General features: G+C 33.1%; 1 non-coding gene across 1 annotated transcript; it reads left to right on the top strand.

Moving 5' to 3' along the window:
- Window positions 1–20930: 20930 nt before the first annotated feature.
- On the top strand, window positions 20931–21037 carry LOC140608476 (U6 spliceosomal RNA). Its single transcript, XR_012010501.1, has one exon. It is a non-coding gene; the product is annotated as a U6 spliceosomal RNA (small nuclear RNA).
- The last annotated feature ends 5447 nt before the right edge of the window (window positions 21038–26484 follow it).

The following is a 26484-nucleotide window of genomic DNA, read 5'->3' as shown; positions in this document are numbered from 1 at the left end:
GAAAATTTGGATCAACCACTTGGGTATCTTCCTTTATGTAGAGCTCTTTCTCATTGTAACTCCTCAGACTCTGCAACTAAGGTTTGCATAGTTTTACATATAAAGAAAATTTAAAAAGGGAAAAAAATAACCCCACTTCCCCTCTCAGAGGTTTCCCATTTTCAGAATCTTGGTTCCCTGAGTCCTGGTTACTTGAGCAGATTTCTGAAAACTATAATCAAGTATCTTTTAAAATTCAGTTTATTTGTTAACTTGCTAATTTTAGTTAGTCCAAGGAGAGGTGAGTGGAAGATTATTTATTGTTGGCTGTGATCTTCATTGTCTGAAGTTTTTCCTCATTCTCATTCAATATTGTTATATTACTAGTTTTAATTCCAGATTTTATTTGCATCTCCATTTGAAAATCTTGAGTATTTATCTGGTCCTTCTAATAGTTCTGTTTGACTACATATGTTTACTTGCTTTAAATCTCTTTCCAACATTATTAGAGAGCATTTCTTGACAAATCTATTGAATTAGCAAAATAGAATAATTTTTAACTAGTTATACGTTTTTTTAAAAATCCAAACTCCTATCTTCCCTAGAGTGTATGTTTTTTTAAATCTACTTATTTTCTGTCTCTTTACAGATTTTATTTATTTGATTTTTTTTTTTTTTTAAGATTTATTCATTCAGAGCACGAGAGAGGCAGAGACACAGGCAGAGGGAGAAGCAGGCATCATACAGAGAGCCTGATGTGGGACTCTATCCAGGGTCTCCAGGATCACACCACAGGCTGCAGGTGGCACTAAACCAGTGCGCCACTGGGGCTGCCCTATTTATTTATTTGAGAGAGAGAGTGCATGCACACATATGCGTGAACAGGGGGAGGACCAGAGAGAGAGGTAGAGGAAAAGGGAAAGATTCCCAAGCAGACTCCATACTGAGTGGGGAGCCAGGCTTGGTGCTGGATCTCAGGATCCATGAGATCATGACCAGGACTGAAGCGAAGAATTGACACTCAACAGACTGAGCAATCTAGGCACCCTGATTTTCTTTCTTGATCCTTTGCTGTCTTTCCATTTAATTTTAAGTTTCATGAGATTTTGAAACTCCATACTGTTTTCTGTGCTATGTCCTAGCCCATAGCATAAGAGATCATACATATTTGTTATATGAAACAAATACATTCGTAATTGAATAATGCTTGTTTAGTCACATTTTTCTCCTAAAATACCTATCGTCTCTAAACTCTAACTTCCACTAATGTTATATTCTTATCTCACTTAAAGAAATTGTGAAATTTTATGCTTTTCATATATTTATGTGACTTCTCTCTCAATAGCATGTTTATTGCATATAGTTGCCAGCAGTCATTTACCTCTTAACTTCATAGACAATGTTCATGAAATTGAAATTCAGTAAATATTAATTAAATTATAGGCAGTCTGAGGGAAGAGCTTCAGTTTAGGGTGTTCTTGAGTGCTGAATTAACAAATATCCTTAGTTTCAAAACCCCAGTTAGCAATACTGGAAGAGCAACTAAAGTCTAGCTTGTTGGATATAATTTAATTCCACAAAATTAATTAACAAATTTATTTAATTTAATTTATTTTGTATTAATTAATTTAATTTATTTCCACTTCTTATGCCCAGGACTTAGCATAGAAAGAAATAAATATTTTTTCAATCTCTTTGATTGAGGTAGAATAGATATAACAAAGTTTACCATCTTAACCATTTTAAGTGTAGAATATGGAAATATTAATTATACTCAATGTATTGTACAACCATCACCACTATTTATTTCTTTTTTTTAAGATCTTATTTATTTATTCATGAGAGACACAGAGAGGGAGAGAGAGAGATGGAGACACAGGCAGAGGGAGAAGCAGGCTCCATGCAGGGAGCCCGATGTGAGACTCGATCCCAGGTCTCCAGAATCAGGCTCTGGGCTGAAGGCGGCACTAAACCGCTGAGCCACCCGGGCTGCCCTCACCACTATTTATTTCAGTAACTTCTTTCCTCTTTAGAAACGAAAACTCTGTACCTATTAAAAACAATGGCTTCTTATTTCCTCCTCACTTCAGTCCATGGCAACCACTATTCTATTTTTTATCTACTTTCTATAATTTCAGCTACTGTAATTACTTCATATAAGTAGAATTGTATTGGTATGTGTCTTTTTGTGATTGGTTTATTTCACTTAGCTTAATGTCCTCAACATTTATCCATGTTGTAACATTTGTCAGAATTTCCTTCCTTTTTATTTTTATTTTATTTTTTCCCTTCCTTTTTAAAACTGATTTTATTCCATTGTATGTATACATCACATTTTGCTTATATACTTATCCAGTGATAAACATTTGATTTGCTTTCACATTTTAGGTATAGTAAATAATGCTACTATGAACACAGGAGTGTGGATATCTCTTTGAGGCCCAGCTTTAAATTATTTTGGGTATATACTCAGAAGTGGAATTGCTGGATCATATGGTAATTTTATTTTTAATTTTTTGGGGTACCACCATGTTTTCCACAGTGGCTATACCATTTCTCATTCTTACCAGCAGTGCCCAAAGGTTACAGTTTCTACATGTCTTCATGTATACTTGTTATTGTCTGTGTTTTTTTTTTTCTTTTTTTTTTTTAATAATACCCATCCTAATGGATGTGAGGTGGTGTCTCATTATAGTTTTGGTTTGCGTATCTCCAGTGATTAGTGATGTTGAACATCTTTTTATGTGCTTCTGAGCCATTTGTATATCTTCTTTGGAGAAATACCTATTCAAGTACTTGTCCATTTGAATTGTTTATTTTATTGTTGCTGAGTTTTAGAAGTTCCTTATATATTCCAGATCTTAATCACTTACCATACATGATTTTCAAATACTATGTCTTATTTTGTATTTTTTAAAAATATTTTATTTATTTGAGAGACAGCGAGTGAGAGAGAGAGCCCACATAAGTGAGGGGAAGGGCAGAGGGAGTGGGAGAAGCAGACTCCCTGCTGAGTGGGTAACCTGGTTCAGGGCTTGATCCCAGAATTCTGAGATCATGACTGAAGCCAAAGACAAGACACTTAACTGACTGAGCCACTCAGATGCCCCTTATTATGTGCGTGTGTTGTTTTTGTTTTTGTTTAATACTCTTTTGATGGTGTCTTTTGATGCACAAAATTTAAATTTTCATTAGGTGGTTTATCTTTGGTGTCACATCTAAGAAACTGTTGCTGAACTGTTGTGAAGCTTTTGCTCTGTTTTCTTATTAGAGTTTTATAGTTTTAGATATTATCAATGTAATGTAGGTCTTTGAATTTGAATTAATTTTTCTAGAGGTGTTAACTAAAGATCCAACTTCTTTCTTTAGCAATTGGATATCCAGTTTTCCCAAGACCATTTCTTGAATAAAGTCCTTTTCTTCATTGAGTGGTCTTGGCACCTTTGTCAAAAATCATTTGAACATATATGCAAGGGTTTATTTGCAGGCTTTCCTTTTGATCTATACAACTGTCATGGCAGTGCTGCACTGTTTTTGATTATTTCAGCTTTGTGGTATGTTTTGAAATCAGAAGTCATGAGTTTTCCAGATTTTTCTTTTAAAACATTGTTTTGGCTATTTTGGGTCCCTTCAGAAGCTGTGTGAATTTTGAGATCAATTTTTCTATTTCTGCAAAAAAGAATCCTCAGAATTTTGAAGGATTTGCATTAAATCTGTAGATCACTTTGGGTAGTATTGGCATCTTCATAATATTGTTTCCTAGTAAATGAAAATGGGATGTATTTACATATATTTATGTCTTTTTCAATTCTTCCAGCAATATTTTATAGCTTTTATAAATATTCCATCTCATTAATGAAGATAATTCCTAAGTATTATATTCTTATTGATAAAATTGCAAGTGGAATTGCTTTATAATTTTCTTTTTAAATCGTTCATTGTTAGTGTGTAAATGCAACTGATTTTTATGCGTTGACTTTGTAACATGCTAATTTGCTGAATTTACTATTAGTTCTGACAGGGTTTTTTTGTGGATTTTTAAATGATTTTCTGCATATAAGATTGTATCATCTGTGAAAAGAGATGATTATATTTATTCCTTTCCAATTTGTTTCCTTTGATTTCTTTTACTTAACTACTTGATCTGGCTAGAATTCCCTATATTATGTTAAATAGAAGTAGTAAGAGTGGGAATCCTTACCTTGTTTCTGATCTTGGAGGAAAAGTTCTTCATTTGGTATGCCTGGGTAGCTCAGCAGGGTAAGCATCTGCGTTTGGCTCAGGGCATGATCCCAGGGTCCCCGGATTGAGCTCTGCATTAGGCTCCCTGCATGGAGTCTGCTTCTCCATCTGCCTGTGTTTCTGCCTCTCTCTCTCTCTCTGTGTCTCTCATGAATAAATAAATGCAATCTTTAAAAAAAAAACTTCATTTTTGCCATTGATTATGATGTTTGCTATTTTAAGATATGGCTTTTATTATGTTGATGCAGTTTCCTTCTATTCCTAGTTTCATGAGCAGTTCTCTCATATAAAGGTATACAGTTTTGTGTAGTGTTTTCTCTGCATTTATTGAGATAATCATGTGATAACCATCTTTCATTTTGTTAATAAGGTGCATCACATTGATTAATTTGTGGATGTTGAACCATCCTTGCATCTGGAATAAATCACATTTAATCATGGTGTGTGATCCTTTAAATGTAAGATCTTTTATTGTTGAATTCAGTTTGTTAATACTTTGTTGAAGATTATTAAGGGATACTCTTTAGGGATATTGGCCTGTAATTGCTTTTCTTACAGTATCCTTGTCTGATTTGTCATCAGGCTAATGCTGACCTTATAGATTGAATTATGAAGTATTCTCTCCTCTCAATATTTCTTTGAAAAATTTTGAGAAGGAATTGGTATTAATTCTTCTTTAAATGTTTGGTACAATTCACCAGTGAAGCCATCATATCTAGTGCATTTTTTAAAGGAGATTTTTGGTTACTGATTCAGTCTCCTTACTAGCTATGGATGTATTCTGACTTTACTGTTGTTATTTGGTCTTGGTAGGTTTTGTGTTTTTAGGAGTTTGTCCTTTTAATCTAGGTTATCCAATTTTTTAGCATACAGATGTTTATAGTACTCTTTAACAATCTTTTTTATTTCTGTAGACTTGTTAATAATATTCCCACTTTCGTTTCTGATCTTACTAGTTTGAGTCTTCTCTTTTTTTTCTTAGTCAAACCTAAGATTTGTCCATTTTGTTGATCTCTTCAAAGAACCAATATTTGGTTTTATTTATTTTTCTTCACTGTTGTTTATACTCTATTTTAATTTTCTGTAATCTAATCTTTAATATTTCCTTCCTTCTGTTAACTTAAGGTTAATTTGTTCTCTTTCTAGCTCATTGAGTTATAAAGTTAGTTTGTTGATTTGAAATTGTTACTGTTTTTAAATATGTTCTTATAACTGTAAATTTCCCCCTTAGCATGGGTTTTTCTTGTCCTATAAGTAATGATCTGTTTTCATTTTCATTAACCTCTAAGTGCTTTCTAATTTTTCTTGTAGTTTGTTTTTGGATGAATGGTTGCTAAAGAGTGTATCGTATAATTTCCAAAAATTTGTGAATTGTTCAGTTTCTCTTTTATAGACTTCTAACGTCATCCCATTGTGGTCAGAGAAGATACTTTTTATGATATTTGTATCTTTTAATGTATTGAAAATTAATTTGTGTCCATTTGTGTGCTGGACAATGTCCTATGTACAGTCGAGAAGATTGGATATCTGTTTTTGTGTATAGCGTTCTTAAGATGGCTATTACATCTGGTTGGTTTATGAAGTTGGTTTATTGATTTTGTCCTCTGTATCCTTACCTTCTGTCTGGCTCTTCTATCCATTATTGAAAATACATATTAAAGTCTCCAACTATTATTATAAAACTGTTTATTTCTCCCTTCAATTCTGTGAGTTTTTTGACTTTATATATATTGATGGTCTATCAATAGGTACATAAATATTTATTATTCTAATATCTTTCTGTATTGAACCTTGTATTTATATATAATGTCCTTTGTCCCTTGTAACCTTTTTTAAAAAATTAAAGTAATTTTGTCTAATATTGGTATAGCTACCCTTGCTCTCTTTTGGTTACTATTTGCATGGGATATCTTTTTCTATCTTTGTACTTCCAGTCTGTTTGTATCCTTGGTTCAAAGTGAGTCCCTTGTAGACAAAATAAACTTGGGTCATGTGTTTTTAGCCATTCTGCCAACCTCTGACTTTTGATTAGAGTTTAATCCATTTACACTTAAAGTATTTACGGATTTTTATTTTGTCAAAATTACTTCTGTCATTTTACTGTTTACGAACTGCCTTACGGCATTTTTGTCTCTCATTTCCTGTATTGTTTACTTCTTTTGTGTTTTTTTTTTTTGAAATGGAATTTTTAAATTCCTTTCTCATTTCTTTTTGTGTATATGCTATAACTATTGTATTTATGGTTACCATGGGTATTATATTTAACATTCAAAAATTACAAAACTGATCTCCAATATTTGGAGAACAGTCTTTTTTTGCTTACCTTGGCTCCCATAAGCTGGGTGCAAGGAGCTCTAGGGATGCTTGCACAGCTGCCTGCCCTGTGTCTAGGGGTAGAGTATGAATAGCTGCTCTGTGCTAAGAGCTGAGATTGACTGAATTTAACCACGGTTTACTTTTTAAGCCTTTCCTTGGAGTTACAAGGCTTCAAAAGACTGCAGAGTTCCCTAATAGCTACATCAGATAGGTTCTGACAGTGCAGTTGTCTGAATAAGGAGTCAGATTACTGGTTCTTCTTATTCTGCCTTCTTCATAATAAACATTATTTTGATAACAGAGTGACTTATCATATAGAATAACATTAAGAATGTGAAGGATTCAGGACCCTGGTCTACCAATGCCTTTAAGATATTCCATTACGCATTTCTTCTCCCTTCCCTTCTATTCCCTTTCACTAATGGGTAGGAAATATCAGAAAGGGAGACAGAACATGAAGACTCCTAACTCTGGGAAACGAACTAGGGGTGGTGGAAGGGGAGGGGGGAGGGGGGTGGGGGAGAATGGGTGACGGGCACTGGGGGGGGCACTTGACGGGATGAGCACTGGGTGTTATTCTGTATGTTGGTAAATTGAACACCAATAAAAAATAAATTTATTATTAAAAAAAAAGATATTCCATTACAAACTTTAATGAATTTGAGTATCTTTTCCTGTCTCAACCAAGTTATGACAACAAAGAACCCCAAATATGATGTAGCAGGTGTACATTTGCTAGTGGTATTTAAAAAAACTTTCAAACTCTTATTCTGTGAAGATTAAGAAAAAATTAAATCACTGGAAAACCACATCTAATAAGGGACACTAAGATCTGATGTTCTTGCAGATTCCACTTGTTGAATCTTAGTACAAAATGACCTGAAAAGTTTTGTTAGCATATTAAATTACCGTAATATAAATATACCAGCAAAGAAAGGCAGGAAAAATTTTCTTTAACAAAATCAGAAGACCTCATAGTTTACAGTAAATGCATTATACAAATTTATAACCTAATTGTTATATTTTTATTTTTCCACTTCAGTTGCTTCCTACTTTCAGAGAGAAGTAACACAAATTGTGAGAAATAATTTTTATTTTAATAAATTAAAATTATTTTAATTAGTTCAACAGTCATTTTCATTCTTTTCTAATAAAAACTTTTATAGTCCATTTGCTTAATATAGTAGTACATATGTTTGCTTATTTGAGATTGTTAAATTAGGGATTAATTTTAATATTATATTGTCCAAACATAGTAATGATACTATTGATATATGCTAATTACTGTAAATAATTGATGAATACATTTAATATCACTTGCAATTCTCAGGTATTCATAAAACTCTCATTTCTACTAATAAACCACAGTTGTTTTGTAGTTCTGATGACTTTAGAAAGCAATACGTGGATAATTATATATAGACTAAAGCTACTTTTATAAAGATTTTATGATAATGAGATATAATAGTATATTTCCCAAATGAAATCATTTCAATTTGAGTCATATTGTATATTATTTTTTTCAGAGTTAATGCATTCATACTGTCCTTTTATCTGTATATAGAAATAGATGAACAAGGACAATTTGAAGATATATTACATTATTATTCCCTTCTGGTTTTCTTACAAGATCCTATTCCATACTAAAAATCTAGAATAAATAATTTGTATTTTGAAGCAGTATCATCATTTTGTGTTCAAATACATGCTGCTGACTCAATTAAAATCTAAAAAATATTTCCCTCAAAAGCAAATTCACTGCTCTGTGATTTGATTTGAAATATAATTTTATAAGGGGTTTTGATTAGTATATAACTTAAAATATAATTTTATTATAATTATTTATTTATAACACTAGAAATTCTTTCAACTTTGTTATTGAGCTTGTGGTATGCCCCAAACAAAATATATCTTTAGAATGTTTAATTATAGGGCAGCCCGGGTAGCTCAGCAGTTTAGCACCGCCTTTGGCCCCTGGTGTGATCCTGGAGACCTGGGATCAAGTCCCACATCGGGCTCCCTTCATGGAGCCTGATTCTCCCTCTGCCTGTGTCTCTGCCTCTCTCTCTCTCTCTCTCTCTCTGATCTTTCATGAATAAAATCTAAAAAAAAAATATTTAATCATAATTAAATTTAAAATATTTAATTATCTGTAATGTTTATAATTAAATGTAAAATGTTTAATTATCTGTAATAAAGCATACTATTATGAATCTGTAATAATCATTGTCATATATTTTTATAGGAGGAGGTAGTTTGAGATACATAGGCATCCATCTAACAAAACGGAGACACATGCAGGGCACCTGGGTGGCTCATTGGTGAGCCTCTTTCTGCCTTTGGCTCAGGTCGTGATCCCAGAGTCTTAGAATTGAGCCCCTCATCACTCCCTAGAGGGAGCCTGCTTCTCGCTCTGCCTGTTTCTGCCTCGCTCTCTGTGTCTCTCTGTCTCTGCCTCTCTGTGTCTCTCATGAATAAATAGATAAAATATTAAAAAAAAAAGAAACGCATGCAACCGCATGGTGAAATTAAAAGCTAAAACAAGTAATCAAGAAATGGCAGACACCTGAATTTTACTTTATATTTTTATTTAAACTTACATTTGGCCTTCTAAATTCAGTGATAGTAACATGTCTGAACAACCAGTGCTGATGTTAAAATACAATATGTATGTATTAATGATTGAAGACTTTAATTAGTAAAATATATCATAAGCTTACTGGAAAGTTTTATTATTATTCGAAAGCCAAGAAATTTAAAAAGCTGTTACTTCAGTACAGAAGTAAACTAGTTAGGTTTACTTTTTTCAAGTCTGATTGTGTTAACTACTATTAGTAAAATGTCATTATTAAGTTTATTTATCAAAAATGATTAGACATAATGGAACTTTTAAAATGTGAAGCTATATATTAATCTTGATATTGGTTATTCACAAACATTTTAACAAAGCAGAAATTAAAATTCACTATATAGTTTTCTTGAGAAAAAACATGGAAATATTGTATACATAAAGCTTTATGCCCTTTTTAACTTTAAAAATATTAAGATTGGGACACCTGGGTGGCTCAACAGTTGAGTGTCTGTCTTGGGCTCAGGGCCTGATCCTAGGATCCAGGATCGAGTCCCACATCGGGTTCCTTGCATGGACCTGCTTCTCCCTCTGCCTGTGTCCCTGCCTCTCTCTCTCTCTCTCTCTCTCTCTCTCTCAGTGTCTCTCATGAATCAATAAATAAGATCTTTAAAAATAATACTAAATAAAAATATTAAGATAAATACTGAACTCTGTAACAAAGAATATATTATTTGAAATACATTTTATGACACATTTCAGAAATAAGCTCTTTTTATACAGTTGAGTCAGGAATTACATTTTTCATTATATTTCCCATTTTAAAATATGTGGTAGCATAAAATTATTCATGACAAAAAGTCAAAAATATAGGAGAAAAAGGAATATAGCACAAGTGAGACAGCCAAAATGTCATTTATAAATAACTTCTCTTAAAATTTATCATTTGATACTAGACATATCAATTGTAAATAATGCTGGATGATTTTTTTGCTGTCATTTTGCAAGTATCTCTGCATAACAATTTGCTGGTATTTGTTAAGCAACTTTCATATGCATACCAATTAACCACAGAAATGAAACTAATTAAATTTTTCTAGAATCTGATTGTAATTAGAATACTTTTGGGCATTTGAAAATTGTATCTTCTTTCATCATAACAAAATTATTGGTAGATAGGTATTGCTAGTCTAATTTGTCAGATAATGCTTAGAGGTTATAAACATATGCCATAAGTTATAACTGATAGGGTTTAAAACTAGGGCTTTGAATAGTAAAATGTATGTCTCTCCCAATAAGTAGCTTACGCTTTAAGGTTTTCATGTAGATTATTTCAAGGATATATTCTCTGAGAGCAAAACATAAAGGGAACCTAAAATACATTGACAGAATTTTCAAATACAGTAATCCATAGTATACTAGAAATTCCTATAAATCAATGTTTAAAAAAAACACATGAAATCCAATTTAAGGCTGACTAAAAGATTTGGAAGTCCCCTTGATTTGAGAAAATTCCAAATGATATATCTATATATATCAGTTTTGTTTTGGAACATCTATTTAACATATTTCTGTGGTAAACATCTTAGAGTTTAGCCTATTTTAATCTAAAATGAGTAGAATAATTAATATTCTTGTGTTTTTTAACATTAGGAATATATTTCATCATATTTTACTTATAATTTTATTCACATACATATGTAATATTCTTTTGTATCCTCACAGCATAATTTATGCATTTTACTTCTGAAGGGAAATTAAGATATTATCCATCTCAGAGCAAAGTCAGTGTATAGTTTTGCTAGAAGCATTCTACAAAAGCTTAAGTTCCTGAGCTGTGACACAAGACCACTGTGTGCTCAGCGTCCATCTAGGCCTGTGTCTCAACTGCCTTGAAGGTACTTGGAGAACAAAAACAACCAAAGACAGCATGAAGCTCATGTTTTCTGCTGTCCTATGAATAATAAAGTCATTTTTATCTGACCCAGGAATCCTTTGTCTTCTGCCAGCATCTCTGAAACTATTACCAGGCTAACTTGTTAGCTTATAAGCAGAGTAAAATGTCAAATATGTCACAGTTCTAGACACACTTTGCTTAAAGGTAAAATCTAAATACTCGATATATAGCTAATATACATGTAAAACGATGAGCAAAAAGATCATGCTATAAACAAAATATGAACAGTCTTGCACTTTTGTAAAAAGCATATCACAGAGGAGTATTAGTTTATTAATCTATTTTGAGTTAAAATGGGTAAAATTAAACTAAAACATTCTGTAATATATACATGATTTGTAACCTATTAAGAAAAGGAAAATCTGAGGGACTCCTGGGTCGCTCAGTTAGTTAAGTACTGATTCCTGATTTTGGCTCAGGTCATGATCTCAGGTTCTTGAGATCAAGCCCCATATTAAGCTCAACATTGGGCATGGAGCCTACTTAAGCTTCTCTCTCTCACTCTCCCTCTGCCCCCCCTCCTTAAAAAGAAGAATGAATGAATGAAGAAAAATCTGAATCACTTACAGAATGTAGTTAAAACATGTGATATTGGGTAGAGTGCAGATGAAGCTGTTATATTATCTGCAGTGTGAGAGGAAAAATCTAGGCTGGGTATAAAGGTTGTCAGTGTATATGTAGCATTTAATACCTTGAGATAGAATGTCATTACCAACACAGTGTATACGTGGTGATGACCAAGGACTGATCCTCAGAACTTTTCAGTAATAATCATCAAGGCAAAGAAAGAACCATTAGATAATATTGGCAAGGAGTGATAAGAATGGTAAAGGAAACTTAATAGACTAGGTATCCCAGAAGAGAACTGAAAAATTTTATTAAGGAGCAGAAAGTACTACTCTTCATTAAATGTTACTGAGTACTCAAGTAAGATGAGAAGTAAGTACACTATATAAAATACAGTCTAAAATACAAATATTTTGCATAATAACATGGAATTCAGATAACCATGGCAAGTGCCATTCTGGTAGAGTGCTGAGAGTGAATGTCAGATTTAGGAGAAGATAGGAGAACTATAAACAAGAATAAGAATGGAAAGGAATTTTAAGCAATTGCAACAGAATCTTTTGAGAATAGCTGTCAGGACAATGGGTTCAATAGCATTTACCTAATGGAAAAATGTTGGCATGTATTTATACTGAAGAAAGTGATGGAGTAGAGAGCAAAGAAACAAAACAAAACAAAAAAATCAAAAACAAAACAAAAGAGATAAAATCTAATGATGAACATGATACGATCAAAAATGGTGAAATAAGTATCTCTAAAATGTGGAAGCAACATAAACCTACAAAATTTTTCACAATCAAGTTTTTCAGAAAACTAAAACTCAACCAAGAACTTGCAATTAAGTCAAATGAAGAGTATACTAGAGAAAGAGGAAGGGAAAATACATAAGACACATAGGATACAAGTATTAAAATAGCAAATAAATCCTACATTATGAAGAATTGCATTACATGTAAATTGATTAAGCAATCCAATTAAAAGCAGAGATTGGCAAGATGGATGAGGAAATATTATCCAACTGTATACGTCTAGAGGATACACACTTAAGATTTAAAGGCACAAATAGTTTGAAAGTAAGAGGATGGATAAAGATCTATCATGCAAACAGTAACCAAAAAAGAACTGAACTTAGTATAAAAACATAAGACCACTAGACTTTTAGAAAACTATTGTTACTACAAAGACATTTTATAATTATAAAAGCATCCATCAATAAGATATAATAGGGGATCCCTGGGTGGCGCAGCGGTTTGGCGCCTGCCTTTGGCCCAGGGCGCGATCCTGGAGACCCGGGATCGAATCCCACGTCGGGCTCCCGGTGCATGGAGCCTGCTTCTCCTTCTGCCTATGTCTCTGCCTCTCTCTCTCTCTCTCTCTCTCTGTGTGACTATCATAAATAAATAAATAAAAATTAAAACAACAAAAAAATAAGATATAATAGTTATAAGCATATGTGTACCTAACAATGGAGCCCCAAAACATGAAACAAACCTGACAGGATTAAAGGAAAAAGTAGACAGTTCAACAATAGAAATTGGTGACTTCAATACCATGCTTTTAATAATGTATATAACAAGTAGGCAAAAGAGAAAAAGAAATGAGATGCAAACAACACTATTAAGCTACTGGGCCTAACAGAGGTCTATAGAACATGCCATATAATCTATGTAGAATACATATACTTTCTCAAGTGCATATAGAATAATTTCCAGGTGTATGTTACACCATAAAACTCTCAAAGAATGTAAGAAGGATTGAAATAACAGAAAAATATGTTTTCTAGCCAAAATGGAATGAAATTGGAAGACAGTAAAAGGAGGAAATTGGCGAAATTCACAGATATCTAGAAATTTTTTAAAGAATTAAAAATAACCAATGGATCAAAGAAGAAACCAAAAGAGATGTTAAAAAATACTTTGAAAAGCATATGAAGAATAGACATGTGGTCCAGGTGGTCTCAGCCAAAGCCATCTTCGGTAAAACCAGAAACAGCTCACTGATAGCATGTGAGTGAGCTTAACCAGAAGCAGCAGAGGTATTTTTGACAACCATCCTAGATACAAGAGAAATAGATTAACTATTGTCTGATGCTGGAGTTGCTGCATTATTGTGATATATGTTTTAAATATATATAGTATGTTGTGTATGTAATATAATTACATATAATATATAACATAATTATCCTATAATATCAGAGATATTAAGATTGCAGATTGAATTAAGGTTGCTAATCACTTGACCTTATATGAGGAGATTAACTGGGATTCCACATGGGCCCAATGTAATCATGAGTCCTTTAAATGAAAGAGGGAGGCAAAAAAGTCAGTGACCATAACAGAGTGCTGCGAAGAGAGAAAGACTCAACCTTCCATTGCTGACTTTGAAGATGAAAGGGAGTTGCAAACCAAGGAATGCAAGTGTCCTGTAGAAGTTAAAGCAAGTCTGAAGTTTCCAGAAAGGAACACAGCTTGCCAACATCTTAATTTTAGCTTGATGAGACCATTTTCAACTTCTGACTCACAGAATTGTAAATAATAAATTTGTGGTGTTTTAAGTCAATAAATTTGTGATAATTTGTACCACGTACATAAATATTGTATACAGTATATATGTATATAATTTAATTTTATTGTAGAAGTGTATTCTGTGTAGTATCCTAATAATTCACACCGTAGGATAGCTATTCCCAGTTAATTAATGAATAGTATTAGGTGTGGACATGAAAAGTGATATTGCTTCCACATTAAACCAACATCTGTTTGAATTCAATTTTTGGGATTTGAATTAATATATTAAACTGTTCATATTATGCCATTTACCCAAATGATAGCTCTTCAAAGCAATCCTAAAATACTTAATATTTTTTTATTTCAAAATGTTAAATTATGTGGTTGAAGTCAGTTAATATACTGCCTAAAGAAATAATTTCTAATTTTAGAGATATAGCTTTTACAAAACTAATATGCACATGATACTATGTTAACTTTGGATGACTCTTCCTAGCATTATTAATAATAGTTGTTATAAAAGCACATATTATGTTCTTCAGAGAAAAATATGCATATATACAATTCTAATTTTGTTGTCATATGTATAAGCAGTTGAATAAATTCCAGGTATCTAATAAGCTGCCCTTTTTTAAAGGCATTACTTATTTCGACATAGTTGAATATTAACATACTTGAAAAAATATTTTTATGGATATTCCATTTGTTTGGATGGCAATAGATAACTAGGGGTTGAATCCAAAATAAAAGTCTGACAAATGATGTGATTTTTTTTTTTTTTTGTAAATCATTAAATCCTAAATTGGAAAGAATGCGAATATCCTATAAGTATTTTCAGAAATGATTGGTTTCAGTGATGGGTCCATCTGAGTCATTTGGTAAAACTGATCACTTAAATACTTTTTGGACTTAAATTTTTTCTTTGTCATCATTTTCACAAGATTCCATGCTATACTCCTAATGAAACTGTTTTGAATGAGAAGCCTGAATTTGAAAATGAGGAGAGTGGAGGGTAACTGTTAGGGGTCACGCATGCCATTGCTTTAAAGAAAAATAAAGAATTTTAATAATACTAAGAGTCAGTTGATAAACTAATGGATTAGGATGGTTCTTAGCCAAACTAACAGGTTGAATCCCCTTCAAAAATCATCATGAATGGTTTATACATCATGACCATTTTTAGCATCTTTATCTTGTTTTCCCACTTTGAGTCAAATATTTTGGAGGATATTTTAAAATAGTAAAGCATTTATAAATAGTGTAACAGTTCATAAAAATATCAAAAACAATCTGTACATATCATAATTATGATAGTATTGGTAATTTTTCATAGATTTCTGAAAACATTCATGGTATTATGCCCTTAGTTTTACTGTACTTCAGGCTTGTGCAGCTATACATTAGAACTTTACCCTTCCATCCTGTGCTTTCTGTTGTATTTCCAGACAGTTTTTCTGTGACCTACATAACATACATTATTTTACTCGTCCTAGTCATGAGCTTCATAGTTTTATTGTACCATGTATACAGTTTGGTCCGTGCAATACTACCCCTGATGTATCTATGCTAGTATGTATTCTTAGTTGTAGCCAGAACAAACAAAAAACACTGGTCAAAATTTGTCAGTTCACTAACTGCTGAATTGTTCATAATATACCAGTGTGCTGACACACATACGCTGTCTTAACTGTTAAGAAGCAGAAAACTCAGTATGTCCCTTAAGTCAGAAAAAAACACACACTTTTTTTGGTCTGAGTTTCTTAATCTATAAAGTATTAAGATAAACTTCTGTGAAGATATACAAAATATTGGAAGGGATCATATGTAAGTCATATAGAATAATTGATTAATGTATGCACATAGTAAATTCTCAATAAATGAAAGCAGTCTTTATTTCTTGCTGTTATCATTGTTATTTATTATAAAAGACAGTTGAAAAAAAGAAAAGACAGTTGAGAAACTTATTCAGGTTTGTATTTCCTGATTAGTCTCTCATAGTATTTGAATTTCTTTTTTTGAAGTTACCGTCTGCCCTGTACATTTTTCCTCCTCCACAAGAAAAAAAAAATCAAAATAAAAGCAAGATTTGATGTCATGAGTATTGAAGCAATTCTTGCTCAGGCAAAAGAAATGGCTAATTACATGAAACAGTGTAGTAGATAAAATTGAATAAATAAAGGATCGGCTCTACCCTCAGACCTGGATTCACAGTACAGTACTGCCATATCCAACAGTGTTACTTTGTGCCTGTTACCTTCATTTTATGATCCTAAATATCCTCTTCTGTAAGGTAGATAAAATAAAATAAAATAAAATAAAATAAAATAAAATAAAATAAATCCACAGAATTACTATAAGTATTTAATGAAAAAATACATGTAATAGAAACTCCATAAGTTAATTAAGGGCCAATACATATTAGCTATTGCAGTTATTAAAATTATTACTCTTTTATCCATGGCCATTACTTCAAGAGTTGATACATTATGTTTTGGACATGTAGTAATCATTAAAAGTTTTACATTCTTACTCCTTTTTAAATCTGATTATATTCCTAATTTGACACAACTGACGAGATCAGAGTGAGGAAATTTCAAACTAATTAATGATGTACCATATCAAAATGAAAAAGTCTGTTTTAGCTCCTTGATAGAATCTCATCAAAATTACTGAATTTAAGAAATCGTGGTTGGAGACTAGTGTATCCTGTGAGACAGTTCTTAATAGTCAAATTAAGAACTAACAGTCTGGGGCACCTGGGTGGCTCAGTGGTTGAGTGTCTGCCTTTAGCTCATGGCATGATCCCGGAGTCTTGGGATTGAGTCCCACATCAGGCTCCCTGCATGAGCCTGCTTCTCCCTCTGCCTGTGTCTCTGCCTCTCTCTCTCTGTGTCTCTCATGAATAAAAAAATGAAATCTTAAAAAGAAAAACTAACAGATTTGAAACCATGAATCAAAATTTTCTAAAACTGCTTCTAGTGCTGGAGTTCATATAAATTCATTGTAAGGATATTCTTATGAATTAAAGGTTTAGTAAATTAGCTGTGGTTGCCTCTAAAAGAACATAGACAGAAAGGCAGAAATTAGCAATGATTGATCCATTTTATTTAGGTCTGACTTTATCTCGAATAAATCTCACTTTTAATCTCCCTTTAATCCATATTTTCAATTTTTTTCAAGGAGACATTACATTAACAGTGAAAGTATAAGGCTACATAATCAATAACTTGAATTATGGAAATATTTCCTGTAGATGAAAACATAGAGACAAATATGAAGATGCATTTGTATAAATTAGCAAATTGGAGAATAAAAATTAATGAGAAAGACCAGGTAGAGCTATTCTAAAACACAAAGAAAAAATAGATTTTTAAAATGACAGTAAAATGAGCAAACATGAAGAATAAAGATAGGTGATCTTACAATCATATAATAGTTATTCCATAAGTAAAGTGAGGAAATAATTTATCCACACATGAATATATCCATTCATTCATCTATTCATTTATGATCCAAAAATTATTTATATAATTCCAGAACCTTTCTCAGAGTTGAAGGTAGAGTGGTAAATTTGAGAAAAAAAAAATCTCTTAAGGAGCTCATTTGGGATATGCAATGGCAGGAATAATCTGAGGATAAATACACACTAAAATGTATAAACATGGTCCATAGGTAGAAGTACTATGGAGTTAAGAAAGACAAAGTTGCAAAGTGCATCGGCGGTGTGGGTTTCCATACAAGTGGATATCATGTGCTTGTTTTGTTGAAGTATCTGTGTTATCTATGAAAGCTGCATTGGTGCAAACTGGTTAGCAGCCTGGAGCAAAGATTGGGCATGTGACTACCAAATAGAGGAGTGTTACAGACCAAAGCAAGAGTAAATGTATAACCTGTAGGTAAGGATGGGTTTGCAGTGTCTGAGGAACAAAACCAAAAGCCCTGATAGAGGTGGAGAGGTAAAGAGAGTGTTAGGAGAGGTAACCAGCGCACAAAAAAAAAAAAAAAAAAAAAGGAGAGAGATGGGTAAATAAATTTAAAAAGAAAATTTCTCTATCTGAAGAAAGATTTTAGTGCAGAGATGAAATAAGTTAATAATAATAGGTAACATTGATGAAGATAGGCATTGATGTTTTAAATAAACAAAAAATTAAGGAAACCTACAGTCAGGCAGACAAAAATGGAGAAATAATGAGGTTGACGTTAGGCTGTTCTGCATCACTAAATGTCAGAAGACAAGGGCTCATTATCAGCATTATGTGAAAAAAGTTTGCATGCCCTTTGTGACATAACCCGTCAGGCTGTCTTTTACACAAGAAGACAAGAGAAGGGCATTGGTTGACATGCAAGGAGTCAGAGTTGCTATTTCTATAATCCTTTTAGGAAAAAATTAAAGACCACAGGATATGAATTGGCAGCAATAGGGGAAAGATTTGTGAAATAAACATAGGATATCATTGACTACAGTAACATTTACAGAAAATCTAAATATGTGGTGCTAATGTAATTATGAAACAAGAAGTTGTTGAAATTTCTTAAAAAATAAGCTATTATAAAAATCTCAATAAAATCTGAGAAAAAAATACCATTGCATTTTGACAAGATTTTATAGATGGTAAAGGATTGAATAAGAGAAAAAGCATATAGTATAGAAGTGTGGGAGAAATGTCCTTTGTTATAAGAAATAACTAACACGAATTGAATATTTTTATGCCATTGCTTCTTGTTCTTTTGGCTAAGATCAAGTATATAGTTTTATGCCAGGGTCTGCTTAAAGAACAATTTTATTTAGGAGCAAATTTAAACCTCCCCAACACTGTAACATAGTGTTGCCTACAATCAAAATCATAGTTTTAAACTAGAATTGACTGCTAAGGAAGGCAAGTGATTTTTTTAAAGGGAAGAAAAAAAAGCTGTTTCGGAACAATCCTCACCTAGGTAGCAATGATTTTGCATATACAAATGTGATTCTAGGACACAGTTTGAAAGAAAAGAAATTTGAAAGTGGATAAAGGAGAGATGGATGGGTGGGAAGAAATCAGAAAGGAAACTTAGAATTATAGTAAGAACATCAAGCTGTAAAAAGAGTAATGTGTTCAGTGAATATCAGGGTGTCCAAAAAAAAAAAGCCTCTCAATGATAGGAATGACAAATATGCAATTTCATCTTTGACTGTGACAGGCAGTAAAATGATGCAAAATGATCACAAAACTTTAAAATCTATTATACATGACAGACCTGAATTCTTGATTTCTTTAGGGTGGAGTCAGCATGTGAATAAGATGGTGGAACAATTGAGGAAATATTTGTAGTGAATTCATAGGTGAGAGAACTTTGGTCCAAAAGTGACTTGACTCTGGCAAAAGCACTAGACTTTCTGCAGTATAGTGAATGGGAACTTCAGTTAATTTTATTTGGATATTATTGACAGGAAAAAAATGCATCATGTTATAGATAACTAATACTGCAATATTTCTAGCAACCAGCCATCTAGATAGATGATCAGCAGAGCAGTGTTTATAATAGGAAACTCTTCTAAATAAAACTTCTACTCCAAAAAAGTGGATTAGTTAAATAAACTAAGCAATATATATGTGTATGATACAGGGGAAATGAATATACAAAGCGAACTTCCATATCCATATAGTTTAGGTAGGTAATAAAATTTTTGTTTTTTACAATATCTAATTTTCTTTCCTTTTGGGGTACATAGGAAATCATATTTCTTAGCCCTTTTGCAGTGGGAGTGGAGCTGCATGACACAGTTATGAGTATAAATGACTTCCAGGCCAAAGCATCTAAGTTCCTATGTGAAACTTTTTTTTTGTCCTGGAATAATCATGTAAATTGCCTCTTAATAAGGTGGAATGATAAGCCTTTGTCTTTGAGTTGCCTTGGAAAGTTGTTTGGGGTCATAGCCTGCTTTGCATAGTTGAGAAATAAACCCTTGTCACAATAGGTAGTGCCATGTGGTTTTTTGTTGTTGCTATTTTGTTTCTAAGCCTCAACTTAATCTTAGCTAACCAGAATAATATACAATAGGAACCAACAGTCTGCCTCACGTCCTTCCTTCTTTTATTTTAGAATGGACTTTATTGATAGAATTTGCATACAATAAACTGCATCCATTTAGTATTCAATGCATTTGGCAGTTGTGTACATCTGGGAAACCACCAACACAATAAAAATACAGAACATTCTCATCATCCCCAAAACATTCCTTTATGCCTTTGATGGACATCTCTGCCTCTGCCCCCAGCTCCAGGCAACCACCAATCTGATTTTTGTCACTTCACTAGTAGTTTGCATTTCCAGAATTTTATATAAATGCAGTTATTCAATATGTAATATTCTTTTATGTCTGGCTTCTTTTACTCAAATGACTTTTAAATTCATCTGTGGTGTTGCACATATCAATAGTCATTGCTCTTCATTGCAAATGGTATTGCAATAGTCATTTATGAATATACTACATTTTAGATATTTATTCACTTAATGATGGGCATATGGGTTGTTTTCAGTTTGAGGCTATTGTGAATAAAACTATCAACAATCCTAGGGATCCCTGGGTGGCGCAGCGGTTTAGAGCCTGCCTTTGGCCCAGGGCGCGATCCTGTAGACCCGGGATCGAGTCCCACGTCGGGCTCCCAGTGCATGGAGCCTGCTTCTCCCTCTGCCTGTGTCTCTGCCTCTCTCTCTCTCTCTGTGTGTGTGACTATCATAAATAAATAAAAATAAAATACTAAAAAAAAATAAAAATAAAAAAATAAAAAGCACTCTTTCTTTAAAAAAAAAAGTGCTCGCTTCAGCAGCACATATACTAAAATTGGAACGATACAGAGAAGATTAGCATGGCCCCTGCGCAAGGATGACACGCAAATTCGTGAAGCGTTCCATATTTAAAGAAAAAAAAAAACAATCATATACAAGCTACCATACAACCCAGCCATTCCATTCCCATATTTAACCCAAGAGTGATGAAAATTTATGTCTATACAGACTTGCTCACGTCCTTCATTAAAGTTCATACATTGTAAGAACTATCTAAAAAAAAGGCTATGGTATTTTCACTTCTAAGATCAATTTTAAAGTTAACAAATATTTGTGTTATTATTCCTGAAATTTCTCGTTCCTTAGTCATATTTTTTCTTCATGTGTAATGCTTCTCAGCCTTAACATTCTGAATTTATGTCTCTGTCTCACATTTGAGCACTGCATAAACTATTGATTAGTTACAGAAATGCAGTTCTCAGACTATTTATTATAACATTGCCTACCAGAATAAATAAAATCTTAAATTAATTAATTAATTAATTAATTAATTAAATCTGTGTAGCAGTTCATACTCTATTTCCTAAATTTTATCTGTCTTTCAGAAATTGTATCAGTATTAAGCTATTATATTTCTCACTCAGAAAATAGATCCTTCGAGAGCAACTCATTAGATATTTTTTTTGGAAATAATTAATTTCAGAATACTAAATTTAGTTCTTTTCAGATCAGCATGTCTCAGATTAAATGTATATATGCATGCTTTCTAAATTCTAGGCATGAATTGGAGACCTTGTATTTTTTACATATTTTAATCATTTTAATAAAGTTGTTATATTGAATGGTCAAAAACTAGTCGTAAGGCACACAAAATGTAATTTTATGAAAGCAACTGATATTAGAACACTGTTATTCTACTCCTTGATATCCAACTTCAAGTACAGTTCTTGAAATTCTTATATTACTTGAAATTCTCTTCCACCTCCTAATTTTTATCAAAATGTTAATTTTTCTCAAAGACTATTTTTAACGTATTCTCTAACAATTGACACTCTTTCCAGTACTGAGCAAAGAAAGATGCTATATTTCTTGTTCTCATTTTCACTTACTAACTCATCATTCACTGTTTCCCTAACATAAACTACATTGCTGTAACCTCTCATTCTCTTTCCTGCATATTCAATTTTACTTGTTCTAGCATAGTATTTTTTTAAGTTTTTTTTATTCATTTATTCATGAGAGAGACACAGAGAGAGACAGAGACATAAGCAGAGGGAGAAGCAGGTTCCCTAGAGGGAATCTGATGCAGGGCTCAATCCCTGAACCCTGGGATCACACACAGCATTATGTATGAAGAAAAAAATATGACTAAGGGACGAGAAAATTCAGGAATAGTAATACAAATATTTGTTAACTTTAAAATTGATCTTAGAAGTGAAAAAAAAATTTTTTTTGAGATAGTTCTTACAATGTATGGGCTTTAATGAAGGACATGAGCAAGTCCTCAGCTCAACTGATGAGTCACCTAGGTGTCCCTAGTGTAATATTTTCACAAACATGTAAGTATGGCCTAGTAAATCCTCCTAAAGTTTTTTGTTAAAGACTCCATCCTCTTCTAGCTAGTACATGAAATCATTTTTTAAAAAATTTGCTTCTGAAAGGAAAGAGAGCAAGCATGAGGGGGAGAGGGAGAGAATCTTAATCAAGCAGGCTCTACACCCGGGGCAGAGCCTGGCTCAGGGCTCAGTCCCAGGACCTTGATATCATGACCTGAACCAAAATCAAGAATCGCCTGCTTAACCAGTTAAGCCACCCAGGTACCCCACTAAGTCATTTTTTAAATTGAAATATATCTGACAAACCATATTGTGTAAATATAAGGTATACAACATGTTGAATGAAGCATTTACTATATTATTAACCATAATAATGATAATTAGTACCTTTATCATGTCATACAATTATCATTTCTTTTTTCTGGTTAGAATAATTAAAATCTAGTCTCAGTGAGTTTGATACCATAATATTGTTGTCTATATTAACCATACTGTACATTAGACTTCTATGACTTATTTGCTGCTCAGTGTAAGTTAATACCCTTAAACGACATCTCTCCTATCCTCCCATCCCTCAGTCCCTCTGGTACCACCATTTTACTCTTGGTCTTCACAAGTTTAGCTTTTTAAAATTCCACATATAAGTGTATCAAACAATATTGTGTTCTCTGTCTGACTTAGCTCACTTAGCATAATAACCTGTTGTGCCTAAGCACCAACTCAGCTCACATTTACTCTTCAATTGACTTAGGATTGGTTTAATTTATACCTTTGACCCACAATATTGCTTTCATTTGCTGAATAACTTAACTTTCTTGACACCGTATTATTTTCTAGCTGCTGTTTATCCTAATTTATGGATCCTTCTCTGGTTCCATCAAAATGATTCCTGGAGTGAATCATTACATCATCTTGTTTTCTAAGAATTTTCTCCATTAGTATCAAGCTTTTAAATGTCTTTAATATACTGATTACTAATGAATTAAAATTCAATGTAGATACCTCTTCAGGCATATATTACTGCCTATTTGAAATCTGAACTTAGCCATCTTTAGGAATCTTAAACACAAGGATGCCTCAGTGGTTGAGTGTCTGCCTTTGGCTCAGGTGGTGATCACGGGGTCCTGGCTGCATCAGGCTCCCTATAGGGAGGCTGCTTCTCCCTCTGCCTATGTCTCTGTATCTTTCTGTGTGTCTCTCTCATGAATAAATAAATAAATAATCTTTTTAAAGAAAGGAATCTTAAACACATTTTCACAATTGTACCTGTGCCCTTCTCATTCTTCACTTCTTAGCCCATCTACTGCTTATAGTGTAGCCTTTCAGGTCATTGTTAACATCATCTTATCTTCATATGCTCCAAACCCTCACCAAGAAGCAGATTGTGTTTATTTGCAAATATATCCTGATTTATTTTATTTTATTTTATTTTATTTTATTTTATTATTTTGTTTTATTTTATTATTTTTAAGATTTTTTTTAATTTATTTATTCAGGAGAGACACAGCGAGAGAGAGGCAGAGACACAGGCAGAGGGAGAAGCAGGCTCCATGTAGGGAGCCCGATGTGAGACTCGATCCCGGGACTCCAGGATCACACCCTGAGCTGAAGGCAAGCGCTAAACCACTGAGCCGCCCAGGGATCCCATATATCCTGATTTTAGTCACAACTTTGCTATACCGCCATTTATCATCACCTCAATCCAAATACTGTATCTTGCTAAAGAAAAAAGTAATGCAACAACTTCCTAATTGGTCTCCTCGCTTGGATCTTTCTTTTCTTTTTGCTCTACACAGCAACTGGGAGTATCTCTCAAACATGCTGAACTGCTTATGCCATTTACTGATTATGATCTCTCAAGGTTTCCACTGTACATGAGACAAAATTCAGTTCTCTGAAAGTGAACTACAAAGCATGATATGAGCTGAAATCTAACTCATCAAATTCATCTTGTATAACCCTCTTCTCTTATTACCTTCCATACAAAATAGTTTTAAACAGGTTATGCTCTTCTGAACTCAGGGTCCTTGCACACGCTTTTACCCTCTGTCTGAAATGCTGTTCTGATTGATTTCTTTTCATTATCTTTGCCCTGCTCAAATGTGACTTCTTCAGAAACTTTCATCTTCTTCTACTCTTACAAAAACATCCTTTCCTTTACAACATCTCACATATCTATTCTTATTTATTACTACATGTATGTGTATTTGTTGCTTTACTCACTTAGTGTTCTAATCAGGAAAGCAGGACTCATCTGTTTTATTCACCTGTAAATCTGGTATATTGTGTATTGTTGGTGTCCAATTTATGTTTTTTTAAGTGAATGAATGATTAAACATTCCTCTTATGCAGATCACATCATTATCTTGTAGTATTCATTCATCATCTGCATTTTCTTTGCCTAAACTTCCTAATTCATTTTCAAATCACTATTTAATTGGCTTCAGTATCTGACTCTAAAAGAAAGTAGCTAAATCTGCATATGGTTTCTTTATCGTGATGCACCTAACTCCTTTGCTTTTTTTCAGTTCGTTTTAACTTCGTAACTTAATTGATATAATTCTTCTTGTGTCACTGTCTTTTCTTTATGTTTGTACCCCATCATGGTACCCTATCTCTATTTTCAGAATTTTCTGTACACCAATTTTGAGCATTCATTCTTATCGCATAGTAAGTGTACTACTGTTTCCAGGATTATCTAAACATGCTGAATTAAGTCTAGCAATGTACTAACTGTAATTTCAGTGAGTTCATGCCATCTAACCTTTGTGTTCTCATAATAGTGGTTTGTGTTTAAAAACTCATGCAAATTTCCTTAAAATCTGTGTCATTCCAAATATTCCATTATTATTTCCAATTTAACAAGCCACTTGGCTAGTTAACTATGTCAAAATTTCTCTCAAACTTTTAGTAGTTACATAGTCACAGCGAAAAGTGAAGGTGGTCAACATTAAATATGAGGACAATTTACAAGAACAATTTACAACAGTTATTTTGCATTGTCTCATGGTAATTTGAAATTTAGTGAAAAAATAAGGCAAAGCACAGAATGCTATATGAGCTTGTGGTAGATGCCATGTTTGGCCTCAGCTTCAAGGGTGATTGATATTCAAGAACGATTCCACAACATCTTTTGTGTCCTGACTGGATTCACTGTGCCTATTGCCAGCATTGACATTCCCTGAGGATAGTTATGTAGAGAAGAGAAGCTCTGAAGAGATCTAGCCAGACTTGTTTATCTCCCTTATGGTGTCCTGAAAGTCTGCAATCCAGTTTACTTTGGACTACCACTCTCTGGGGGAGGGAGTTGTTTTATGTCATTTGCAATGAAAAAGAAGTACCAGCTGAAACTGCCATCTTGCCTTGACACTGGGTGTGTGTCTGTCATCTGCAGTGAAGGAAGGTGGGTGGGCATTCTTTCCCAGTAAAGATTCAGGGCCTCTTTCTTCCAGAACTGTGCAGTTCTGGGAGCTCTTCTGGCAATGAAGTTTAGTGGGTGGCAAGAGCCAGAGAAAGAGGGGGAAAAAATTGGAAATGAGAAAAATGAACATCCTTTATGTGATAAAACTACATGGTACATGTAGATGTGTGTGTGTGTGTGTGTGTGTGTGTGAGAGAGAGAGAGAGAGAGAGAGAGAGAGAGAGAGAGAGAATTCCTAACAAGATTTTCATGTATTGCTGTTCTTGGAGAAGTGTGAGAATGAAACAAGTCTCTCCATGGAGAAATGATGATAACATATTATAAAACAAAGGTTGTGGATAGTTGATGCACATAATTCAGAGGACTAAAAGGAGAATAAAGAATGACAGTATTGGTGGAATATCATCTTAACATTCATCAGCAGCCTGAGAAGACTTTTTTCAGGTGGAAAAGTATGCATAGGTCATGTCTTTTCTTTCTCTCTCTCTTTTGAAATGAAGTGAATACTTTTTATGATTACCGAGTAAGTAAACTGTCCTTGTATTCCTGAACTAACCTCGAATTTTTCATAAAGAATTTTTTTGAGTTTTTTTTTTGAGTTT

This window comes from Canis lupus, chromosome 17, assembly GCF_048164855.1.
Source record: "Canis lupus baileyi chromosome 17, mCanLup2.hap1, whole genome shotgun sequence".
Taxonomy (NCBI): Eukaryota; Metazoa; Chordata; class Mammalia; order Carnivora; family Canidae; genus Canis; species Canis lupus.
This window is presented reverse-complemented; position numbering and strand designations above follow the sequence as displayed.